Here is a 9749-nt window from a genome sequence, read left to right as displayed (position 1 = left end):
AGGCCTTCGCCGTCGGAGGGCGCCGCCTCCTTGTTTTTTCCTCCGGTAGTGCACCTGCTGCCACTCTTGACCACCACACCACAAGGAGGCAAATGTCTCAATTAGCAGATCTCAGCACTGAGTTTACAAGAGTTTATCGGCTAGGAAGAAAACATCATTTAAAATGACTGCTGAAGTGTGAATCAAATGTGCTTTTTGATGATCAAAATAGTTTAATAATATTAGTTTCATAACTCACATAAAATAGAATGTTGACAAAGCCACCTACAAAACAGGTCGGTAAAAATAAATTTAATTTATCAAAAAATCTTTAGGAGGAGAAAAAGTTGAGTTCAACTTGTTTTCCTGCTCCATCCTCCACACAGTATGACTCAGGCGTGTTAACAGGTTGTCCTTGAGTGTCATCCTGGCCTTTGCCACTCACTTTCTGACAGCAGCAGAGTGAGGCCTGCTCCTGGCTGAAAGTGAGACCACAACCTGAAGTTATTGGTGTCCATCCCTGGTCATCCTAATGTCATGGCCGACACTCCGCCAGAGGAAACCAACCATCACACACGGCCGCCCTAATGCTGCTGATGAGACAGAGCGCCTCGCAGGCCTGCACGCCCTGAAGCTGTGGCCGCTCACTGTCTACTTAACCTGAGTTGACAGACTGTCATCCACGCTGCACACACACGCACACACACGAGTGTGCCTGCACCAACACATGAAGTGCTTCACAAAAATGCACATATAAAAAAGCCCAGAAATACATATTAATTCTATTTTGCTTAAAGAAAGCAAATGTTTACAGCTAAAATAACTAAAGATTGGTCAAAATCATTCAAATTCAAGAAGTCATACAGTAAGGTGAAAAATGAATGGGAAATCAATTTGTTTAAATTAAAAATAATTACATTATTAAAGAGATAGCTTTGGATATTTAAAAACAAAAAATAAGTCAGGAAGTAAAATTTTATTTGAATTGAAAAGATAAATAAACTTGTAGATTTAGTAAGTTAGTCAAGTCAGACATCAGCTAATCATTGTATATATACATATATATATAGTAGAGCAAAAAGTATTAGTATTAAACACAAAACTGATTAAACGTTACACTTGTTGTTTCCCTAAATATGACATTAAAGCGACGCGAGGTAACAGCAGAAGTAGTAAAAAAAATAATAATAATAATATTCAATTCAAGTCCTTGGCAACAAAGAGTGAACGACATACAACTGTCATGACTCCCTTAAACCTCATTATTATTTGAGGGTCTATGATAGCAGGGAGAATTTGACGAAGGCTGTTTCACAACTGGAGTTGTTTGTTTGTTTTTTTGTTTTTTTGTTTACTGGAATAAATAAGATTTATTGAAAAACCCTCACGGTGCAGGCAGTGAGAGGAGAGGAGGTTACAGGATAGTTGATGTTGGTAGGGGGTGAAAGGAAACACCATGGTGTTGATCTCCTGGAATGTGGAATGCCAGAGAGCTGGCTTGACTGGCACCAAACCAAATGCCTTCAGCCCACCCCATCAGCACCACCCCCACCACCACTCTCACTCGGCCATGTCCCTATTCTAACTCCCCCCAATCCATCTCCCTCGTCTCTCCCTGTCTCTCTCTCTCTCTCTCTCTCTCCTCCACTGCCCATGAAACAGGAGAGCTGCCATCTCCGCTTCCTCCGACAGGATCAGCGATCACTCTGCCCAGGTCTCCGCGCAGACGACATTCCTTCCCCCTGCTGCTGCTGCTGTTGCCGCCCGGCTGTTGCAGCGGGCATCCAGAATAGATCTCTGACGTCCACCGGTTACTAGAATACGCCACTGTCCCGAGAATCAAAGGAACAAAGAGGACAGAGGTGCTCACATCACATACACCTAGAACTCTCTCAGAGATGTAAAATAAAAGCAGAGGTTTCCTCCCCTACACCCATGTCACAAACCATACCATCATGAATACTACGTCACTGTGAGTAGGAGCCTTCAAACGGTCATGTCAGACGTGCAATCTGGGTGTCGTTGGGGGGGGGGGGTGATCTAAACCGTGACCGCACTTTGACCCCATATGTTAATTACATCCGTACAATCGATCAGAAACACCAGGCCACAGTAGAGGAAAATGTTAACGCTATTTCTACAGCTTCAAATGTAATCTTTTTTTTTATTATTCTAAAGAGAGTAATGTCAAAACCTGTTGGAGTTAGTAGATGATCACATTTGTTCATGTGACACTGCCGTCATGACTCCAACAACATGTTGGACCGAAACATGGCACCAACCGGTGGATCAATTCATATTAGCTTTGGCACAGTTATAGTGAACATGTTGCAGGGGCTAAGTCCCAGTGACAGTGATGAACTCCTGACCTCTGTCCAGGGCCTCAGATAACTGTAAAGATTAGCTTTTTATTTAGAAGTCATTCTACAATTATTAAACATTTTATTAATCACATTTTCAATTCTGTCTTTTAGATATTAAATTATATTTAAGTCTTCCACGACAACTTAATTTTTTTCTTGATGTTTTCTTGATTTTTTTTTTTTACCTTTTTGCTTACTTTATTCTCAGTTTGAACTATTTTTGACTACTTTTTTCAAAGTGACACTAGGTCAGAAAGATGTATTCACTTTTGAAATGCTGCAAACAAAATAAGTCAATGGTCAGTGAATGGAAAGGCTGTCACTGTTTACTGTGCTCCATATTCCTGATTCATGTTGACGGAAGCCCTGCGTTTGTCAGGGGAGGTGTCTGCAGTAAAAGTGCCACAGCCTCCCAGATTGACACTCATTAGTGGGGGGCTCCGAGGCAGCATGAGTGGGGCTGCAGGGGGCAAGAGGGCAGCACGGAGGGTGTGAGAGGCCACATCCCACTAAAAATAAATGATTTCTACTGATTGATACAGATAGCAGTGGACTGAAAGGTCCAGATGAATCACAGGGCTTAGGTGGTCCCTGTGTCAGGCAAGACCTCCGGTTGGCAAGCTGTTGTCAGATAAGACCTAGCTCAAAGGCACCATGTCCACAGCTAAATGTGTTTGATCTGAATCCCACACATAAATGCCCATGACCCCTGTAATACCAGCCCCTCCCTCCTTCTCCTCCTCTTCCTCCACAGGCTTTTCTCCTTTACTTGTTGTGTGTGACCACCCTCATCAGTACCCCTCCACCTCCTGTCACTCAGGCCATAGATACACACACACACACACACACACAAACAAACACACATTGGCTAGAAATGCCAGCAGTGGGCCAGGAGCAAATGGACCAAAGATGGACACCTGCACTTCTTAGCCCCGTGCTGCACTTTCCATGTCCTCAGATCCAGCTTCCACCACTGTGTCCCAGTATTCAACGGGCAGCTCAGGACGTTCACTATTCATGTGTTCAGATGCCAATCACTCAGTCACTTCCAACTTCATTACAGTGATTGGACCCTCAGCCTCAAACTTACAGCATGGTAGGGACAAGATGGAGGGATTATTTTGAGACCAGGGCTCACTTTGGATTTCCTTCAAAACTCTCCTCCATCTTCACATTCACAGGCACTGAGTTACAGGAGCACAGGGGTCAATAGGTCAAAGTGGTGGAAAATGAAGCTGAAATGAGTGTGAAAACAAAGATTCCAATTTCTATAAAAACTCAACAAGTCAACAAGTTAGCTTCAGTTAAGTCAACAGCTAACAGTAGCCAGCTTTACCTTCTGTATCTGCAGCCATGCGCTAACAGCAGGCCAAGTTTGGAGCTGCAGCTGTGGATTTCTCAATGAATTTGAAGGGGCACAGCAAGTGTGCTGCGGTGGGGCCGGGGGAGTCTGTCTGCATGTGAGCTGGGTCAGGGTGGGCAGGGAGAGTGTGCTGGAAAGTATGGTGCCTGTAAGTGAAGGCTGGCAGTGAGTTGGAGGGCAGCAGGGGGGTCTGCATTCATGGAGCAGGTCAGAGGAATGTGTGGAAGTGCACAGCTGCCCTGTTTTGTCATAGTAGTGCACTGTGCTGTCTGTCTGAGTAACATAAAGCTGCCAGTGTTATGTGTACATGTGCAGGACCTCCCATGAATCTGCACAAACCAGCGTGAATGAAGCTTCACGGGCTCCAGCTAACAGAGTTAAGGCTGCGTTTGAAAGTCACACCAGGCTTCAGTCTGACATTTTAGTTCACATCATCACTGTCTATTTATCATACACTCGCTGTACAGTGGAGTCTGGCTCCGTTCTAGAACGTCTTCTGCCTTAGTGTCGGTAAATCAAGCTTTGTCTTCCAAATTTTTTAGGGTCTTCTATAAATCTATAATCTATAGTTCTATAAATATTAAAGACGTTTAACTTGAAAAAATAATTGTTTGTCTTCATTAACAGCAGCTCCAAAGACAAAACAATACCGAGAGCCAAGTCTCACTGTGACATAAAATTAAACAATTTTTACACAGCAAAATCAGCATGAAACAAAACAGAATGGAATTAAAGTGAAGTAGACTCATTTTAATCTTGAAAATAGTTTGCATTTAAAAATATAACAAATTATTGTTGAAGTTAAAACCATACATGTATTTCAACAGGTAGGAGTTAAAACACAATTAACATTTGACACCTACTATATGTACTGATGGAAATCTATCTGTTTATAAATGTGTCTTTTCATGTTGTTCATTGTAGTGTATGCTGCACATGTCGCATGGATTAACTGAATAAGATGAGTAACTGATAAAAACTATCCATGACAGTGAACTTGACATACAATAATTGATAGTAATTAAATAGGAGAGGACTTTTCTATAATGTGCTGGTGTTTCCTTTTTTTTTTTTTTTTCAGAAATGCAATAATGAATCAAGTGTACGTGATTGCAATAAATACACTGTATTAACTTCAATCTGTGAATTTCAGTTCAATTCCTGTGTACTGTATCTCAGTGGACTAACGCTGGAGGATTAGGATCCTGGCAGAATGTGGGAGACAAAAAATACAATAGAAGGAAAATTATCTCCATAAAGATTCATGTCGTAAAACAGGGACCTGATCTCAGAACCCTTGATAAAGAAAGTTGGTGCTTCGAGAATCGCCTGAAAAACCTTAAAAATCCAAGTATGTTAATTAGAAGAACAGGAAGTTTTATTTTAGGTGCTGGATATTTTTAAAGGTCACATAACTGTGAAGTGTCAGGTCATGGCCGAGATGCTGCCGCTGCCGCCGTCTGCTGCCTGGGCTTCACGTATGTCCTGTGTGTGTCAGGGTCAGTGAGGGTTCACGGGCCGACCGGAGAGTACACACTGTACCATTACTCGGCCCAAACAACAACCCCTCCCCCCAAAGAAGCTCCTGGGCTAAGTGGTAAGTGAGTGGAGAGGGTCATGTCGATGCTGATGAAACCTCCAGGAGGAGGTGACTTTGTCCCAAAGGCATATTTCCTGGGCTTCATTAAAGACATAGAAGCTGCGGAGTATTAACCCCTCTCTTTCATGCAGGCCAGTTATAATAATACTTGGTTAGAACATGGCTCAGTGTTCTTTACCTTGGATTGTCATCTGAGAGCTGGGAGTACAGCTGCAGGTCTAGTGTTGCCCCACGATGGCTGCCGATGTCTGACAGGACAGAAACCAATCCAGCATTGATTACCAACTAATTATAGGCTAAGGAAGTGGCAGCTTGTTTGTTTCTGGGTTGCTGAGGAATACATTTGCACTTCAGCCAGAGTTCATGAGCCATCGAGCATGAATTCCGCTGAGCTCTGGGTGTTATCTTTTCCCTATTTCGCTCCCTGTGTGTGGAGCTCGCCAGATATCTTCATTCTCCCCTTTTTCTCTTTTCCCCTCACTTAATTCCACCACCCTTTGTTTCACAGCCTCTGTGGGCGGTGCCGGCTTTCACACCCAGTGCAGATACGTTAATAAACATATGTTGTGCTAACAACGAACTAGAACCATGTAGCGCTTCAGACAGGAAGCCTTTCGTCAGGAGCCGCTCCACAGTGTAGTAGCCGGGGCCGGTCTAATGAGGAGCGTTTACGTGGCGCTCACGAGGGAGGCTCACACGCCTGCTCCTCACAGCTCTCAAAACACCTGCTTCCCAGCACGGATGTGAAAAAGCACACCCAGACTTCATCACCTCAATAAACTTGTCAAAGCCTCAGTCCTGTGAAGCACCAGTAGCACACGTTTCATCTCAGGGTGAAGATTAATTTCACTTCATGGAATCTATACTTCTAATAACTACTCTGTCGTACTGCCCATGAATATAGACCATGTACAAGAAATGGATGAACTGGTTTGAAGATATTCCCTTTGACATCACATCCTGTCAGACTCACCAGCTGTTACTTAAAAACTAAGCAAGTAAAGCTGAAATTAGGCAACTGAAATTAGCCTAAAGGTAACTGAAAGGAATAACTTAAAAAAATAGCATGAAAACATTTTGGCAAAAAAAAAAAAAAAGAATCAAAAGTGAAACTAAATAGCTAAAAGTAAGCAAGCAATTCAAGTGCAACGTTTACCCAGAAATATCTAATGTTTAGGAAAAATAACAATTGCTTACTGGTTAATATTAGCCACGGACAACTAGAAATATATTATAATTAAAAGTAAGTCAGTTGGTCCATAAATATAACACAAAAGGACCAGTAGAAGAACAGTCATGTTTCTCAATCTAATAAACCAGAAATGTAGGGAATTGTAGTTCTGCCTTACCTAAGGTTTGTATTGTGAATAAATTCCCTGTTTTGGTGAATACAGCAAAAAGCAAAATCAACTGTGTGTCTGTAGGTAATGATAACGTCATATTTTTAATTAGCCTGCCTCATTTTACCAGCACCACACTGGTGTTGCAGTGAAATGAATGCCTGGGCTCAGCCTTTTACTCCAGCTTGATTTGTGAACTCCATGTCAGACGCGCCATGCCCACCCACATCGGCGCGATGTCAAGAAGCTGATATTTATGGCCGAGGGGTTATGCGCCTAAATGGCACAGTTGACTTAAAACGTGCACAGGGCAGATACAGGGGGGCAGGAGGGGCAGGTCACCTAAAACTCTGCTGTAACCAGCATTTTAAGATTTGAAACAAGATTCATGTTAGAACCTGGAGGGGTTCTAGTGGAGTCTTAGACCGTGGATCATCACGTCAATCTTGACTGAGTTGGAAATGATGACCATGATGAACATTGTGGTCATGAGTTAAAGCAACATGAAGCCTTCTAAGGTTTCACATGGCTCTGGTGGCTGCGGTCAGTGCAGATTCAGCTGTAAAGTAAGCAGTGTCATCTCCAAACTTTATACCTGCACTAAAGAGGAAAGTGTCTACACAAAGACATTTGGAAAACAAATCAGTACAAATGTCCAAAAAAGGAAATGGTGCTGAGATGGTTGTTGGATTTGTATCCCTGTTGATTTTGACATTTACTGGCCACTTTATTAGGAACACCGATAATTATTTGGTGTTCTGAGTAATGTGCACTGAATGGTTTGAATTCACCACATAGTGGATTCATCTGAGTCAAGGAATACAGTAAAATAAAAAAGAATAGATAATAATTAAGTATTTGTTCATTCAGAAATTAATTCAAATATTTTTACTCATGCTTACTATGTACTTGTTGTCATTTACCACCATTACAAACTCACTCTATCAGGCTGAAGTGATCAAAGCTAACACAGTAATAGGCACATCGGAAATTGTCAAACACTCATTTTTGTCATGATTTATTGATCTGAATATATTACAAAGCACAGTGACATATAACTGTAATACAGTAAAAAAATAAATAACTAAAAATATAAACCACACCAGACTGAATTTAACTGATCTGTGGGTCTATGATGGTGGGAAAAAACTTTTATTAATCTCCTAAACTTCTGCCTTTTATTCTAACTAGTAACTTTGGATTTTCCTGCAGACAATATAAAGTGCATTGTAAATGTTATTAGGTAAAAAAAAAAAAAAAGCCATTTTAATTCAAACTGAAATTTGAACGAACAAAAGCATTACAGTACAACTGAAGTTTGGATTTGCCTCACAAATAATGTGATAAATCCTCTAAAACGGATGTCTGGAACCCCTGGGTGGTCTGTGGACGTACGGCTGCAAAATGTTCTGGAATATATATATATTATTTTAATTCATTTTGAATGTTATTGTTCATCTATTTATGCATATTCAGGTCCCAAAATATATCCTAATACTTCCACCCCCAGTGGGGACAATTCTCCAACAGGTTTCAATGCCTTGTTTCTTTTTAATGTACTCTCAAACGGCCTAATCTTGAGTCTTTTCTTTAGCGGTGCTGACGCCCCGATTGTATCTGTCTTTGTCCAGATCTAGGGCATTTAACTGTTCCTGTTCAAGTCACTAATGAATCACTGAACAACGACTGAGACGTACTGAGGCTCATACTGTCAGCCAGAAATGTAAAGTGTCTTAATTACAGACTGAATAAACCAGGCTCATTTTCAACTCTGTAGTTGTTAGCAGTTAATACTAATCAGTCTCACCTCTACAGGAAGCATCATGTCTTTGAATTGAGTGGTCTGGTGACACTGTTAATGAAGACATGTGAAGACATCTGCTGATGTGTCTGTCTGCCGCCTCTAAATCCGTCAGCCCTGCACAGAAGCTGCGTACAAGCCAGCAGCGCTTGTTTTTATGACATTCTTACAACCATCCAGGTTTTAGCCCAGTGTCCAGTTGCACGAACGTCGCTCCCGCCCCGTCTCAGTGCAGCGAGTGTGAGTGATAATTTAATTTGGCCTACTATTTATAAAGCACTGCACACCCAGATTGACTTATACAGGCCGCAGCATTCTTCAGAATCAGAAGGTATCATTTTTAATGCCTGGTCAGGTTCAAGGAGTTAAATAGTCAGCCTGTCCACGACACTCGTGACCTCGTGAGTGTCAAGCTCATGTACTGTTTATAAGAAAGTGACGGAGCTGTTTGGCCACAAAACCGACGACTTGGCCATGAGACCAAATAGAGCTGCACTTGTTCCAGTGGCTTCCTATACCTCGTCCTGTAACTGACAGGTGTAGCAGGCAACGCTGGCTTGTCAGTCACACACTGACTTCACTCATCTGTCATGGATAGATCTCTACACTCTGTTTTTGCTAAAACCTTTGGTTGCAAAACATTGATTTCTAAACTGGTTAAGCTGAAAACACTAAGTCTTTATTATTATTATTATTATTATTATTATTATTATTATTATTATTATTATTATTATTATTATTATTATTATTATTATTATTATTATTATTATTATTATTATTATTATTATTATTATTATTATTATTATTATTATTATTATTATTATTATTATTCCAGGTAGATGCAGAGTCAATCTCACTTTCAAACTACAGATTATACTTTTTAATTTTTTAAATAGCCTATAAACTTATCGTGTTAATGAAAAGGTGATGGAGACTAGTGGAAGGTTACTTTCTCCATGGCAATGAAAACAAAAAAGCTTGTTTACCCAACAGCTTGTAAGGCGAGCTCATCGTTACCAAATAAACTGGACTTGATGCTACATGGCTATCAACAGCTTTAACAACAAACGTGGAAGTCTTAGAATTGATCATAAAAAGTCCGTTAACCAATTTAGGAACATGTTCTAATGTGTTAGTTTAGAGACGTGCCACGGCACCTTGGACAACTTATTCATTTGTTCTCTACTGCTTGATACTTCTCACAGTCCCTGTTCTTCAAACACTTATAGCAGTTGAGAACAGTTAACCTTAACAACAATATGCAGCAGAACTTGATAGTAAAATGTGAATGTGTGGACGGGTA

This window comes from Cynoglossus semilaevis, chromosome 8 (genome assembly GCF_000523025.1).
Source record: "Cynoglossus semilaevis isolate Cse_v1.0 chromosome 8, Cse_v1.0, whole genome shotgun sequence".
Taxonomy (NCBI): domain Eukaryota; kingdom Metazoa; phylum Chordata; class Actinopteri; order Pleuronectiformes; family Cynoglossidae; genus Cynoglossus; species Cynoglossus semilaevis.
The sequence above is the reverse complement of the archived record's forward strand: the minus strand, read 5'-3'. Positions refer to the sequence as shown.